Below are 16,840 nucleotides of genomic sequence, written 5' to 3'. Positions count from 1 at the left end.
AAACAACCAATGTTTGATGTTACATATCAAGCATGGATAAAAGATCTATTCAAAGTGCAAAATCAAACAATGGATTTTAATGTAACAATGTACAGAAGTTCAGTAATTTGGTTTCACACTGCATACCACAACCTGTCAAATTCTGGTACAGTACCAAGCAATATTCACAATAAACTGAAAAGCCAGTAAACTACTTCTGCTTTTTCCAACTATCTGCATGAGGACTGATTTTCTTCATATGCTTCATGAAGAAAAAAAAGAAGCAAGAGATTGAATACAGAAGCAGATAAAGAAAACCAGCTGTCTTCTATTAAGCCAAACAACAAAGAGATTTGCCAAATATACAACATTCTTTTTGTTTTAGAAAATATGGCTTTGTTTCCCTAATAGCATTTATGTTAAAATGTGTTTGTTATTGTTGCTCTAAAATAAGTGAATGAATTTGTTTAGTTACAAATATAGTAAATATAGATATAAACACAGTATCAAAACCTCTTTGAAGTCCTCAGTGATTTCTAAGAGTGTAAAAGGTTTTCGTTACTAAAAAGTTTGAGAACCTCTGCATTACTGTATCCTACTAACCTGATGAAGTTAACAGTACTTTTCAGTTATCACTAAACCCCACATCCTCCCCATATTTAATTTAATTCAAGTATATACAAGCTATGGTAAATTGCCCTAATATTTCCCATTCTTTGTCTTTCCTTGTATCCATTTCCTTTGCTATGTAATTTTTCAGTTCTTCCCACTGTGGACAGGATACAATTCTCTGCCCCTGAGATTAGCCAGGTGACTTATTTTGACCAATGGAATGTTAGCACATGTAATACAAGCAGAGACTCCAAAGGACTTGCGTGATTAGATTAGGCTTGCTCTCACTTGCCCTCTGCCATTTCTGTAACAAGGACATGCTTAGCCAACCTGCTGGCTCAGAAGGAAGATGAAAGAAATGGGGATTAGGATTAAAGTCACCCTCACCTGAGCTCAGCTTGGATCAGCTACTTTCTCCACCTCTCTTTAGGTGGCCAGGGATGTGTAAGTGAATTCAGTTGAGACTAGCAGGATCTCTACGACTAAGTATTGCCTAGATCAGCTGACAGAAAAATGACCAAATAAAAATGATGCTGTTTATGACTGTACACTGTGTTCTCCCTATACACTGACTTGAGATGCTAACAGCCTCTTACTGACTCTATTCTTAGTTATTTACTTGTTTACATGATCCAAGTGTTTTATATGTCTGCCTAGTAGAATTCACTGTTTTAGAAACTAGCCTCTTTCCATTAAGTTCCCAGAAGGACAACCTGTAGCAATAAATAATTACCCAAATTGTACCCAAGTAGGAACTTCTCACTTTCATGGCTTACCATTAAAACGTTTAACTTTCTATAAATCAAAATGTTAAAAGTTTTACTTCGAGAGTATAGTGATTCATTCCGTATTAAGACAATTTTGTACATAAACATGAATTAAAAAAAAACCCATGATCATTAAATGGGGGTGACAGTTCATTTTGCAACAATGTTTTACTTGTGAGCTTTTCTATTTTTAGCTTACTAAGTGCATATATAATAATCACATATTCAAAATTTTGAATTTCCTGCAACTTTTAAGAAACACATCTATTGATTGAAATTTTTGAAGTAAGTAATCGCAGAGGGACCAATTTTAGATTGTTCTAATACCTCTTAAGAATAACTAACCTTGGGGCACCTGGGTGGCACAGCGGTTAAGCATCTGCCTTCGGCTCAGGGCGTCATCCCGGCTATGTGGGATCGAGCCCCGCATGAGGCTCCTCTGCTATGAGCCTGCTTCTTCCTCTCCCACTCCCCCTGCTTGTGTTCCCTCTCTTGCTGGCTGTCTCTATCTCTGTCAAATAAATAAATAAAATCTTAAAAAAAAAAAAAAGAATAACTAACCTCACACTGCTATTACAGGGGGATGTAAACTATGACCTGTTTTTAATTAATACAGTTGTATTTGAACAAAACTACTCTCATTTGTTTAAATATTGTCTATGATGACTTTTGAGTAGTTTCAAAAGAGACCATATGGGTCACAAAACCAAAAATATTTCCTACCTTGACCATTAGAGAAAAGATTGGCTGACCCCTGAAAGAGCATTAGTGTCATAAAGAAATCTCAATATACTGAAGAGTCAATTAGAAACCTTACTCACAGAAGTATCTCATAGAAGAAAAAGTTCTTACCGGTACCACCTATATGATTTTGTTTCTTTTGGGGGGGGGGGATGAATTCATACTTTGTTTCTCACAGAAAAAAAAATTATCAATACATGCCATAAAAATATGACAGATGTTTCATGCTAATGTAAGGTTTGAGAGTCATAGAAAAGTAATAGAATTAATCTCTATTAAGATTTAGAGTTGATCAAAATCTGGGTTTGCAGGCTAATGTTTAGCTTCAGTAAACACACACACAGAGATTTGCTTGTATTTTAAGATATATCTTAATTTTGAAATTCAATTTGGAAAAAATATAAAAGTCCTGGATTTAAAATCCTCTTTTGTTCTTGCCAATATTTCTAATAAAGGCAATGATGTTTGTTTTTTGCGAAACAATATTTATGACTCAAGTTTTTCTTTATCTGTTTTTAAAACTCAGCTTAGAAATCTTAAGGAATAGAAAGGCAGCATTTTTATTTTATTATCAATTATTTGTAAGGATGGCACAATGAAGAAACCATGAAACTTCAACCTACCGTATCCCATTATTAAAAGTCCTGTAGTCACATCTGTGGTACCACATAAAAAAATCACTTGAAGCCCTTACAGTATGTTTTAATGTATGGGCAAATCTTTCCCCATGGATGGCTAGAAATATAAATTACTAAAATGTAACTGTTCTGAGAAAAGGACCAGAAGACAAACTTGAATGAGATCACCACAAACTGATTTTACAGAAGTTTCACTAGATGGCAGCATCTTAAAAATAAAGGAAAAACTAACACTTCTCCAAAGCCTCTCCAACAGTCATCAAGTTAATATTTTCATTATTTTACCTCTTAAGAGTAGGTAGAAAAACAACAGGAATAGGTGAAAACAGAAACTCCACATCTGAGTGTCTACTTCATGCAATTTTTAAAATGAAAGTCAAGTATTTTTCAATAGATTTGTATTAAAATTATCCACAAGAGCTCACAATCATGACACAACCACGTACAAGCACAGCAGTGGTCTGCTACCAGGCCGCCTCACTTTGTAGTCAATCCCCAGACCACTGCAGTATAATCTTCAAACGATTCTGAATACTTCCAGCCTGCCTTCCTCCAATGAGCTCGCTAAATCACACTTGAGTGTAAGACTCCTTGTGTCCCTTCCGAGAACCCCCATTAGCCTCAGAATGTAACTCACTTTCCTCCGTATGGCTTTTAAAGATCTTTATGACCTGGTCTTTTCCCGTTTTCATGTCTCAGGTGCCCCTTACCTACCTCCATTTGCAAAAACCTTTCTCTGTCTCGGGGTATTCTTTCCCTCCTCACTTTGCGTGGGTAGCTCAGGTTTTGATAATAAGGTAACTTCTATGAAAGATTCTTTTGTCAAACTCTGTCTTCTATCTCATTGATGGCCCTGTTTGCATAGATCTCTTGCAGCAATTTTCCAGTCTTATTGTCTACTACATTTACATAATATCAACTTAAATTGTTGAATAAATAAGTAAAAAAAAGTCATAAAATTTCAATAAAAATTCTCTAAACTGATATTAAATTTTAAAGATTATTTGAGGCCCTTTGTTCCTGTTGCTATTTTATGGTATAAACAACTTATTCAGACTTGGTGTATTTTAAAATGAAGTTTCTCGGAAAATTATTAGTAGTCAAAAGTATGTTAAAAATCCCTCAATAAAACAAGGAATATCATGTGTGTTTTTCCCTTGCCGTCCTACTAGCACAATACTAACATTTTTCTAACCAGTGGAATAATATGCACAGGGGCTGTGCATAATCTATTTCAATAGATTTTTATTAAATCTCAGGATTTCCAGGTGAAGGAGTAGCTTACTGTCTCTCAAATTTGATTATTTGTCTATTAAAATAAAACATGGAATAATACAGGTTAATTTTTTCCTGACAACTTTATAGATTCATTCAGATAGATTGACTGTAGACTGACACTAGTTTGTTTCTTCTTCACCAATAAAATCCTATAAATTATGAAGACCATCAGTAAGTAGCAGATTTGGTGTGAAGAGGGTAATTATACAAAATAAGATATTTGTGGGTATACAGAGTTGGTAGTCAGCAGGTATTATTGGTATGCTCATGTAATTGCCAACGTAATATATTTAAGGTAAGTAAAGAACATTTGTCCTGAGCCACTTGAATAATCACCCATGGTTGTAGGTCCCATGATCCCTGGGAGATACCTGCAGGAGGTGCCCACCAGCTAGCCTGTGGCCATTCGTACATACCAGTCTCTGCATATTCCCTGTATAGTGCATGTCCGAGCACCAGCGGATGCCCTTGGCAGTGGCACGGGCATCATGGTGGGTAAATTGCACATGTCTGTAAGTACCTTCGAGGCTAGTAATGTATACTAGTAATGAGAATATGACCTTCCCATGGATGTTTGTGGAAACTACAGCTTTAACAACATACCAATCAGGTCTTTAAATATTGTCAATATCATTCCTGGTTTGGTATAAAAGCCATAGGAAACAAAGAACTGCAGTGCTGTAAATCTGGACAATATTACCTTAAAAAGAAAAACTGATGGGAAAGTTTGGGGCAAGTGAACAGACAAAAAAAAAAAAAAAAAAAAGTTCCAGGAGCATATGTGAGTGAGTGATTGAGTGTTTATGTTTGTGTGCTGGTCAACCCTATATAGACAGTAAGAACCAATGGTGGATTAACAATAACAGGTGAGCCAGTTAGCTCTGATCTTAGGATTCCCCAAAGAAGTTCATAATTACAGAGGAATGTGGGAATGAAGATGATGATGAAAGCTGGTAGGTTTTCCTGACACAGTCTCGAAGCACTTAACTTTCCAAAATTCATTCAAGTGCTGTGATTCAAAAGCATACATAGATGCTAAGTTAAAATGATAATAATCTTACTGATAATATTCAGTAGAGATCTCTGTAAGAGGTGCCTAACTATCTCTGTAAATACTTCAGAGTGAATTTTTATTCTGAAAGTGTTTCATCTAGCCTAAATTTATTAGGTTCTTCAAATATGCTCCTCATTTATTTCATATGAAAGAGTTCTGAACATGTGTCCCCAGATTATGCCACTTTGGCATTTGGATTATTTTGAGCCAAAGGCAATCAAGACTGCAAGCTTAAGAGGAATTTTTACCCCCCCCCCCTTAACTACCTAGGAGAATCTAAATTGGAGGTCTCTCTCAGAATAGGAGTTATTACCAGAGATAAATTTTATCGGAATGACCTATTTGTATGTCAGGGCAAACATTTAAATATCATTTGTTCTTCCTATTACACTGTGAATTGCCTCCTCCCCTTCGAAGCACCAGGCTTCTATCCAGTTCCTTAGCTATGGACGGGATATATACCTCACTTTACTTTTCTCTTTGAACCTCTTTCTCATGCATGTGGGGTTCCCATATGTAAAAAATCGAATGTGATTTTTTCCTGTTAACCTGTCTCATGTTAACTTAATTGTTAGACCAGCCAGAAGAATTCTGAAGGATAGAGGAAATTTTTCCTCCCCAACAGTACCTATTATTATTCACATTTATGTAAAGCACTATTGTAGAAACTTAGACTCATCCTTTTCACTGGACTTTCTTCAAGTAGATATTGATGCAACTGACAAATCTGGAGATGAGAAATAGGAGGTGGGGAACATGGGAGCACTTTGTTAATGAAGAATAATGTGTTAGTTAAGAAGATTTGAGACAGAGCCAATAGCTATGTCGAGAGAAAGTGAAGGATTTAGGAGGCAGAAAAGGCAAAAAGATCTTGGGACTCTTAAGTGTTGTGAATTTGCAGGTGAAAATGTCTTACTGTAACAAAGAGTGTGCTTTCAAGAGTAAATTTCGGCTATTTCTTTTACCAGAAAAGAAACAGTGATTGTCATCTCTATTTATTGTCAGAAGTAAGTATAAAACTAAAAGGAAAAAATAAAACAAACTGAGTAGTACTGGTCTCTTCTGGAGTCTTTCTCCAGCTGGCAAGGACCTCACACAAAGTAGTTTGTTTGATTTATTTTAGATACCAAGATGGGAAAAATAGCTCAAGGTAATTTTTCAAGCTTAATTTAGCTCATTTAATATTTAATGATTTAACGGAGCAGTCTGCGTGTCCTAAGTGTGTCAAAGAACAGAAATGGAATTTGAAAAAACTCAAAATTTACAAATCATGCTTTGATTTTTAGAATACCCATCCATTATAAATAACTCTTCCAAATTTTCTATTTAAATGGGGATACAGTCTTGCTTTTTATGCAGTATGTGATCCATAAAATTAGCCTGATCCACTCCTGCTGATAAGCACACACTTATTCATTCACTGGCCAAACAGGTATGTGTTTAAAGGTAAGTGATTATGTGCAAAACACTAGCATATATCTGTGAAGTTTACAGGGTCCACCCTCAATAAGTCATTGAGTACTCTTCTGACATAAGCTTCCTAAATATGAGACTTAAGATAGGCACAGAAATAACTGTAAGACAGTGCCAAAAAGGTGGCCAATAATACATTTTCCATCATGCTATGAAAATAACAACAGAAAGATGATTTAGCCTGACACAGGAGCAAGAAAATCTTGATGATGAAGGTCAAGGATTGCACACTCATTTTTTTTACAGGAGTTAGTCAAGAAGTGTATAGTTGGGCCTGTAAGAAATACTTCACTTTACCCTTTCTTGTAATGTAAACATGCATATACATGCCAGCTGTCACTGCTTCAGTGCCAGGTACAGATGGGAGTTGTGTTGAAGAGCTCAAATCCCATTAAATGGGCAGCGCTGTTAGCCAGCCTTGCCACTCATTCTACAGGAATGATGATCCAGTATTGTCAACCTTCTAATTTTTCAGAAGATATCTGAAACTAGGAATTTTTATATAAAATGTCTGTATTTTTCATTGTTGGCATGTGATAACTGTATTTTTAAATATGCCATGTTTGCATATAGAAAAAGGGCTAGAGAAGCACGTAGTGGTTAAGCTGGAGGAACAGAATCTTCACATGTGGAAATTCTAACAGGAGAGAAGGCTAAGAATAAAGGCCATGGAGACAGGAAGTATGAAATTTGGGCAGGAAATGTAAGAAACATTTGGTTTTGCTGAAACAAGTTCTGTGAAGGAGAACAGAGGCAAATATGATACAGATAATTTAAGTATATGCAAAATCATAAAGGGTCAAGTGATTTGGACTTTATCCCACAAATGGCAAAAGAACAGTAGTCATCATGTGAGATAAACATGAGGCAGGGCAATAGGAGATACATAGATCTAGTCACAGCATTACCAAACATGGGCAGTTGACTTCGCAAATGTGTGACTTTTAAAATTTACTTTTCTCTTTTTATCTGCTTGTCCTGTTACAAAGTGAATTTAAAGAAACTCTTTAATTTATCCATCACAAGGTAATAATACCTATATTGAAAGAGAGCCCCATTTTTCATAAGATATGTTCTAGTGACAACTGTTTCAATTTACACAGCAAATTTCTCAACCAGATTTACTTATGTATTTAAATTGACATATGTACTTAACTTAATATTGCAAAGGAGTCTACAGGATAATTCTTGAAGACATCACTCTTAAATTTCTTCTCAAAGTTTATTTTATAGACAATATGACAGTAATCTTGTTTGTTCACCACCTTACTTAAGATAATTTGCTAAGATTATCAACATTTTCTCTTGACCTCAACTGAAGTTTGATATTCCTAATCTTGTCTGCATAAATAATTTAACTCATTAAAGAAGGGCATCATGAAAGAGGACATTAAGAGAAATCTCTCTCATTCTATTTGTTTTTTTTTTCTTTTTCTGCTTAAGGATATTTTGAAATTCCACTTTCATTGCCATGAGGCACAAAACTACCTTTCCATTCTTACAGTGGTTAGTGAATACATTAGAACTAATCTATATATTTCATGTTGGAACACTTTCATTTATCAGTTTAACAAAGACTTACATTCCCCTTCCTTTGACTAATCAAGTGGTATGAAAAATAGGATATTGGAGAAAGTAGCCTGGATCTTAAGACGACTGAAGTATTTTTAAAAATCATCTACAAAATGAACAAAAAACAAAAAAACCTCTAAGTGTAATATTTCATTTGGGGAGCCATTGGTTTGGATGAAGCTAGATCTGGAGAAATAGTTATGTATCATGGCCCTGATGAGAGTGATTAGAGAATCAACAATCATGACTGGCAATAGGGAGGCTTGCTTTTGCCAGATCGGCAATTCCAAAATAACATCTTCATCCGAAATTCCTCTTTTATTAAGAATTAATCAGTCTTTCTCACATGGTCCACCTACTGAAAAGCTTAAATAAAATAAAACATCTGATGAAAATTTCTTAGAAACAGCTCAAAAGTTGTAGATTCTTGGGTACTGCTCCTTACCAACATATTCTGATTTATTGATTCCACGATCCAACCGGGATGAATTTAAGACTACAGATGTATATTTTTGAATAGAATAATCCCTCATTATTCTCAAAGTAAAGGATGTTTAGCTGATGGGGCATTTTCTCTAAATCCCAGGTCATTTTTTTCCCTTTTCTCTATCTCTGTGTCTACTTAACTACACCTATGGTCTTTTTTTTATCCTTGAATTCTATGAATAGCTAAATCTGGGTGAAACCCCCAGAGCTCAGGATAGATGCTTAATTTCTGATATTTATATAAAACTTGTCTTTAACATGACTGATATAATAAAGTTAAATAAAAATGATTTCTATGAGAGATCAGAAAAAAAATGTTTCATGTAAAATGAGATAAATCTGTTATCTGGTCTCCCCATGCTGAACTGTATCATGACAGAGACTTTTCAATTCTTGCAGAGCAACTGCAATTGCTTCCTAACTTCTGCCCACTTTTATCCCATTCCTACTCATTCCTGTAGGCAGAAAATTTCTTCTTAAAATTAAGACAAAATGCAGTTTCTTTACTGCCTAAAAGCTTTCAGTGGCTCTCTGCGGGTCTTTAGGGAGAAGCTCAAGATGTGTAATACAGCTTAGTAAGCCCTTCTTTACTTTTGTCTGCCTTTTAGATTCTTTTCTTGTCATACCTTTTCTAACTGTCAAATTATACAATCTTTTCTACAATTAAATTATACTAAAATATTTGCTTTCTTGTAATCCAGTCAGGGTTTTTTTGTTTTGTTTTGTTTTGTTTTTAGCTGTCTAGAATGTTCCTACCGCACAGGTAGGCACCTGGAGGGGATTTTACCTGGTTAACTCCTACCTCTAATTCTAGAATTGGCTCAGGTCTCATCTTTTCTAAAGAGGTCACTTTGAGGGTTGCCTAAGGTGGCCAGTTGGTTGGGTTAAGTGTCTGCCTTTGGCTCAGATCATGATCCCAGGGTCTTGAGATCAAGACCCATATTGTACTCCCTGCTCAGTGGGGAGTCTGCTTCTCCCTCCCCCTCTCCTTCTGTGTGCTCACTCACTCACTCACTCTCTCTCTCAAATAAATCAATCTTTTTTTTTTTTAAAGGTCATTTTGACATTCCAGGCTAAATTAGGTGTTCTTATTTGGATCTCCATTATTATAATTTACTAAAATATTTACTGATAAAAAGAATAAATGAAAAATCAAACACATGTCATTCTACTATAGGGAGTAGAGAGACATGATTCTTTTTATGCACTAATGAGAAGATCCTATTGGGTGAACTGGCAGTGACTTTAGTAACTGTACTCATTACAATTTCTAGTAAAGATTACTTCATATTGAAAGTTCTTATATTAACCTTTTTAGAAAAGGTTAATTTTTATGTATAAAAATTCATACAGGGGCGCCTGGGTAGCTCAGTCGTTAAGCATCTGCCTTCAGCTCAGGCCCTGATCCCAGCATTCTGGGATCGAGCCCCACATCAGGCTCCCTGCTCCCCCGCTAGGCAGAAGTCTGCTTCTCCCTCTCCCACTCCCCCTGCTTGTGTTCCCTCTTGCTGTGTGTCTCTGTCAAATAAATAAGATCTTTTAAAAAAAAATTCATACAACATGCCAATTTATATTACAGTTATATACAAATGTATTTGCTACTAATTTTTCCCAGCTGATCCACTACTCAAATCCCATGCAAGTACTGTTTTTTTTTTTCTTAAATATTTTATTTATTTCAGAGAGTAAGTGAGAGAGAGAGAGCATGAGTGGTGGGGAGGAGCAGAGGGAGAGCAGGGAGCAGGCTCCCTGATGAGAAAGGAGGGAGCCTGATGCCAGAACTCTGGGATCATGCCCTGAGAAGGGAATGCTTAACTGACTGAGCCACCCAGGCACCACTTGTTTTCTTGATCTTACTCTATTGTCATAGTCCTTACAGAGTTGACTCCCAAACTCCAACACTAGAAACATCTCAGCCAAACTTTCTGTGGACTTTGAGGCTTGATCAATCATTTTTTAAAGATTTTTATTTATTTATTTGACAGAGAGAGAGAGAGAGGCAGTGAGAGAGGGAACACAAGCAGGGGGAGTGGGAGAGGAACAAGCAGGCTCTCAGCAGGGGAGCCTGATGTGGGGCTCGATCCCAGAACGCCAGGACTGCACCCTGAGCTGAAGGCAGACGCCTAAAGACTGTGACACCCAGGTGCCCCTGATCAATCATTTTTGACTCCTACAAGAATCTCAAAATTATCTTTAGTAAGAATTTAGGCCTTCCCTAAAGACAAATTGATGGTTTGGTGCGGTGACCATTTATATATGAGGATTGCTTAGATACTTCAGATTTTCTAAATGTTGTTAAAACTACAGATGGCTTTCTTAAAATGATATTTTTACTCATATTCCTTCTTTTGTCTTGACATTATTCTGGATCCAGAATTCATTCTTTTTTATTCAAACTGAGCTATAATTGTGATTATTAATTATTAATAATTTAGGCAGTTTATGGTTGGGCCTAAGAGATGCTTATATTCATACTCAGTGGAGAGTTACACATGAAAATGTAGAAGCTAATAAAACAAAATGCAGATTTGCAAAATTGAGTCTTTTTTTAAGATATTCTTTGCATTTCAGTGTTCAGTAGGCTACAAGAAAACTAACATGCCAGCATGCATCCAGGTACAGTAAAATGGTGTAAAAAAAAAAAGTGATAAATAAGGGCATCAATCATTCATTGATTCAGCCAATATTTGTTACTCACTGTCTGCCAGGCCCCACAAGTTCCAGTGTGCTGTAGGCCATTTTACATGGCATTGAAGAAGAAAGGTGGAGTATAACCCATTGGCACTGAGTTCTTTTAGGGATAAGATTATTAAAATTTTCATTAGTCCATCACTCAACTTTTTAAAAGTTCAATCTAATCTCGAGTCTTAACCATGATATTTAGATTATTGTTTTCTTTTATATTCTAGTATGAAATGTCCAGTGACAGTCTTTAGTTTACAGTTCTGAATGTTTCACTTTGTGCCTAAGAATCCATTATTTCTTTTTCTGGTACATTGGATATTCCAGTATGTCTTTTTCTCATATATTGGTAATTGCTAACATTTACTGATTACTTACAAAGCTCTAAATACTACTTGTTTTAGGAATAGTATTTGTTTAATTCTCCTAGGACAGGCACTCTTATTTTCCCCACTTATTGGTGGAGAAATGAAGTCACAGTGAATTAAGCCGAAGTATACTAGAAACTAAGGGAGAGACATGGATTCAAGACCAGGTCTGACTCCTGTCTCCACCATGTGAACTTTTTATTAATGCAAATGCTACACTGCATCTCAGAATAAGTATTCTACTCCATCAGCAAAGCAAAGGTGTGGCGAAACTAACAGCTATTATTCTTGAGTGCACAAATATACTTCATTTCCCAGGATTGTCCCTGTGTTAGTCAATGGAATATGAGTGGAAGTAAGTTTTGCCATGGTTAAGTTAATGCTTTTAAGAAGTTATGGGTGCTTGAGTGGCTCAGTTGCTTCAGGGTCTGCCTTCAGCTCAAGTCATGATCCCAGGATCCTGGAATCAAGGCTGGCATCAGGGACCCTGCTCAGTGAGGAGTCTCCTTCTCCCTCTGCCCTCCCACTCATGCTCTTTCTTTCTCAAATAAATAAATAAAATCTTTAAAAAAATAAGAAGTTAGTATGTCCCTTTTCATCCTTTTATCCCGTTCCTTTGGCTGAATGAGACAAAGGATCCAGGGTATTGAAAGACATAGGACACAAACTTGAATCACTGAAAACCTGGATAATTTCATGGGAGAAAGTAGATTCCTGGCTGTACATGAACAATAAACATGTATCACAATGAAAGCATTTATGGCTTTATGAATTAGTTACCAAGACCTAGTCTACCTAATACACCAAGACTTTCCACTGAAAATAATGTCTATTTGTTACCTATTTCTTATCTTAATTCAAGTTGAGAAATTGTAATCTATGGTGAGTCCATTCATTTCTCCAGGTGACCCAGGGATTTTCCCTTTATTCTCTCCCTTTGTATTTCATTATGTTGTCTAATCAATTTCCTGCGAATCGTTTTCAAATGTTTTGTGAAATGAGGTGGAAAATAATATATAAAGCAGGAAAGAAATAACAGAAGAAGGTAAGAAAAAAGGGGGAAAATGAAAAATTAGGAAGTGATGGAAGAGGAAAGAGGAAATAAGTTAGAAACATTGATGCCCCATAGGGGGGAAATGGAAAATGTAAAGAATACTGTGGGTTGGTTAACCAAACTCTTCTTAGCCTGTCTCTGCTATAATGCTATAAAGGTTAAAAATTTCTTTACTTATGCTCTTTTGAAGCTACCACTTCAGAAGGCAATGAATCATAAGCAGGAATCTGCTAGCTTTTTCTGGGAATAATTTTGCGCTTTGGATTGAAACGGACAGATGAAGCTGCACTGCTACTTCTCCCTCCTTCCCTGTGCCTTAAATAGAATTGTGATATCTGGATTTAGGACAACTGTCTTGTGACCACGATGTGAGAAGCCTGAGAAAAAACCAAGAGAACCCTGGAGATGCCACTCAGACATTCCTCAACTGCCTAGTGCATCCCAGCAGCCTCCTAACTCCAATCTCTCATGGTGAGAAAAAGAAATTCCAATTTTTGGCTAATTTCTCACTGGGATTTTGTTTTTAAAGCTTAAAAACTTCATAATTGATTCAGGAGCATTAAAGAAAAGACCAAAGCCGTGAGGGTGGAATTAAGAAGTGACTGGTAGAAAAGGCAAAAAAGAGGAAAGTGTCAGAATTGAGTCTAAAGGTCCAGAAGTGTGGTGGCAGGAAACATTAGGGTCATTTTAGGGGGAGACAAAACTAGAGCATACTGATGCCAGAGTGGATATAGGATTTCCAGGTGTTAATAGGGAGAAGAACATAAATAACCATTTTTGAATGTGGGAGTACCCTGTAGCTTTCACTCTTGGCAGTGGTTAAAATTTTTAGGGATAGTAATTCAAAGGACAATGAGGAGCAACGATATTCAGTGGGTGTAGAAAGAAGAAATGATTAGTAGAACCAAGTTAATAGAATATGACAAATTTAGACATAGGGAGGTGAGGCAGAGTTCTGAAATAGCAGGTTGGCCAATAAAATAAAATAAATGGCTTCAAAGACATTCAAAGACTTCAAAGACAAAAAAATGAAAATGTATCTTCAAACTAACGTCTCTTTTCATATGCTTGCCCTCCCTTATAACCTGATGTTATGTTTAATTTTCACTGGCCTGGCCCACTTGTCACCATCTCAGGCCTTCTCACTTAAGAAAAGCCTCGGCATCTGAAATTCATTACATGAATCAAAGCTTTTCTTTTGATTAATTTATTAATTTTTCTTTTTAGACAATCCCTGGAAATCTTGTATTTTTTCTATGCTTCAAAATCCAGTTCTATACCACCTATAGCCAAATAACGACAGACAGAAAGCCAAATGCAAACAGGGCAAGACACTTGAACAAGCATTTCTTAAGACACTCAGAAGGCAAAAACACATTTGAAAGATCCCAACCTCATCAATAGTCAGGGAAGTGCAAATTAGAACTACAATGCATTACCGTTACAAACTAATTAGATTGGCTATTGGTGAGGATGTGGAGCAACAGACATTCTCATACATGCTGATGGGAGTATGTACCAAATTGGTACGACCCTTTGGGAAGTTGGTATAATTGATTAGGATTAAGCATATGTACACCTTATTTCCAAGATTTCCAATCCTAAGTTTATATGTAACAGAAATCATGTGAATGCTTACCTAAAAAAATGTCTCAGAGTGTACAGAATAGCACTTACTGCAATAGCCCTCAAATGGAAATAAACCTCAAATATCTATCTGATTAGAATGGAAAAAAAAATAAACTGTGGTCTATTTCATATACTAAAATGATATACTGAAATAAGAAGAAAAACAAGTACTGCTACAAAAGCCCCCACAAAATTATTGCTACAAACTACATGAAAGAATCTCAGAAACATAATAGTGAGACAATAAAACAGATATAAAAGAGCACATTATTTACACATTTATAGATGGACAAAGTTAATATATATGGCTAGAGGTCAGGAGTGATATGTTTGGAGGGGAAGTCACAGTATTTGAGAGAAGGCACAATTGAGGATCCTGAGTAGTATAAATGTTCTAGGAGTTTCTTGATGTCAGTGATGGCTCTAAGGGTTCAAAATAATTCATCAAGCCACTTATTTATGATTTGTGCTCTTTTTGGTATACATGCATTTATTTAATTAATACGTTTTTTCAAAATTCCTGTCCCCACTTGCCTTTCACACGATTATGAAATAAAAACTATTCTTGTTGACTTTCCTTGCTACATCCCAGTATCTTTTGGTTCCTGCCATACTTCATTTCCAGAAACTTTCCTTTTTTTTTCTTTTATCTTATTTAGCCATTTCTAACAGTGATTTTTTGTGCCTTTTTTCCCCTAGAATTTCTTTTTCGATTGACACCTTTAATTTTCTCTTTGCCTTTCTCTTCAGCTTTATCTTCATAGACCACCCAAGAGAGCTATGTAAGTCTACATTTTAAATAACTTCTCTCAACCTCCACTGGGAATGGGGAAATTGTCTAGCAAGAGTATAAATGAGTGTTAGAATAATTCTGATAATGGATAAATTGAAGTCCACCCAATCACCACTTCACTCCCATAGTATCCGTCACTTCTGTGCAGTTACACTGAGATGGAACTGCGCATTCCTACCTTCATTTGACTGCAAGCTCAATGAGCATTTCACATGGTAGGCATTTATTATACTTTTTAAGTAAAAGAAAGCCTACAAAATACTCAGAGAATGGTTTAGCAAAGTAGTTAGGAATGAGAATTAAATATAGCACCTAAGTAAACAAATTCATTTCACTTTTCAATGGGAAACAAAAGAAAATGTGTATCTGAGCCACTTTCCGTAGCTTCGTATTTGTTGATGACGGTAAAAGGTGTGAGGGATCCTTCACTAAACAGCAGAATGTGTTCAACACAGCGGATATTTTATATTCTTCCTTCTCAACACTGAATTTATGAAGTGGGTACAGCTATCCCAAATTAACACTTGTGAAAGAGGCTCAGAAAAGTCAGGTAACTTGCCCGAGATCATGTAATAATTAAATGACTTAGCCAAGATTTAAACCTCAGACTGTAATTCCAAAACCCATGGTCGTTCTTATCTTCCTGTCTCACTTCAATGAAGGTTAATGAGACATGCATGTATACTAAGGGGATCAGGGACTGCTGATTACTTGCATATCATTTTAAAATATAATTTTTTATTGACCTCCCTTTATTTTGGTGTTTAACATTTCATGCCTAAATTAAGAAGACATTATCTTTATATCTTTTGTAATGCACCACTTTTCACAGTTATCCATCAAACCAGTTGGAAGTCGTGGTTGAAAATTCCTAGAGACTGCTGATAACGGTGCTAAATTTCTTTTCATTAGTTCTATACATTAGCTTCAATAACTGAATATATTAACTAGATCTCACACATGTATTAATCCCGTAACTTATTAATGTTCAGAATAAAATTCGATTGTCACCTTTTTAAATGCATTAATTTCATTGCTGAATCAAATAGAACTGTTATTTAAGGATTTTAAATACAAATTGTAGCTGTTGAATATTGTTCCTCTGATTTCTTTTTTTTTCAGGCAAACAAAGACTAAAAACACATTTTTTTTTACAAACATACATAGAGAGACATAATTTCAAAATAGTAAACAATATATGTGTAACTTGGTAATATGTAGGGAAAAACTCTCGTTACTGGCAGGATCATAATTTCTCAAGAGTCTTAAGAACAAAGTGGCTTTTTAAAAGTACACCATGTAGAACTCAATCTTCTGTTAACTTTATTCCGCATCTCCCTTTCTTCAAGCACCTAAGTTTCGGTGAGAACTGAATTACATTTAGAATGAGCTATAATACGACAAAGTCCCAGAGCTGTGTTTCTAAGAGTCCTAGCATATGCAGTTATTATCCGAAGTATTATATCTCGTGCCTGCTGATGGACTAACTCAGTACCAATGACATCACCTTGCAGGAAGCTCACCTATCTTGCTGATTAGAGGCAAACTTTGGGACAGCAGATGGCAGTGAGAAAGTGAGGCAACAGAAGTGACAGAAAAAGGTTTAAATAGAGATGCCTAATGCGAAAGGGTACAGATTTTTTTTTTTTTTAATGTAAGGCTTACTGGTTTTGTGTTTTTGGTTTTTTTTTTACTCTTTAAATAATTTTACACA

The 16,840-nt window shown here is 35.8% G+C and overlaps 1 protein-coding gene across 4 annotated transcripts in view; it reads right to left on the bottom strand.

Annotated features, from left to right (window-relative positions):
* The window catches only part of KYNU (kynureninase), a 124,119-nt gene that overhangs the window by 43,199 nt on the left and 64,080 nt on the right, over window positions 1-16,840 (bottom strand). The window lies entirely within an intron of this gene.

This window comes from Ursus americanus, chromosome 1 (genome assembly GCF_024610735.1).
Source record: "Ursus americanus isolate L20-20 chromosome 1, mUrsAme1.1.p, whole genome shotgun sequence".
NCBI lineage: Eukaryota > Metazoa > Chordata > Mammalia > Carnivora > Ursidae > Ursus > Ursus americanus.
This window is presented reverse-complemented; position numbering and strand designations above follow the sequence as displayed.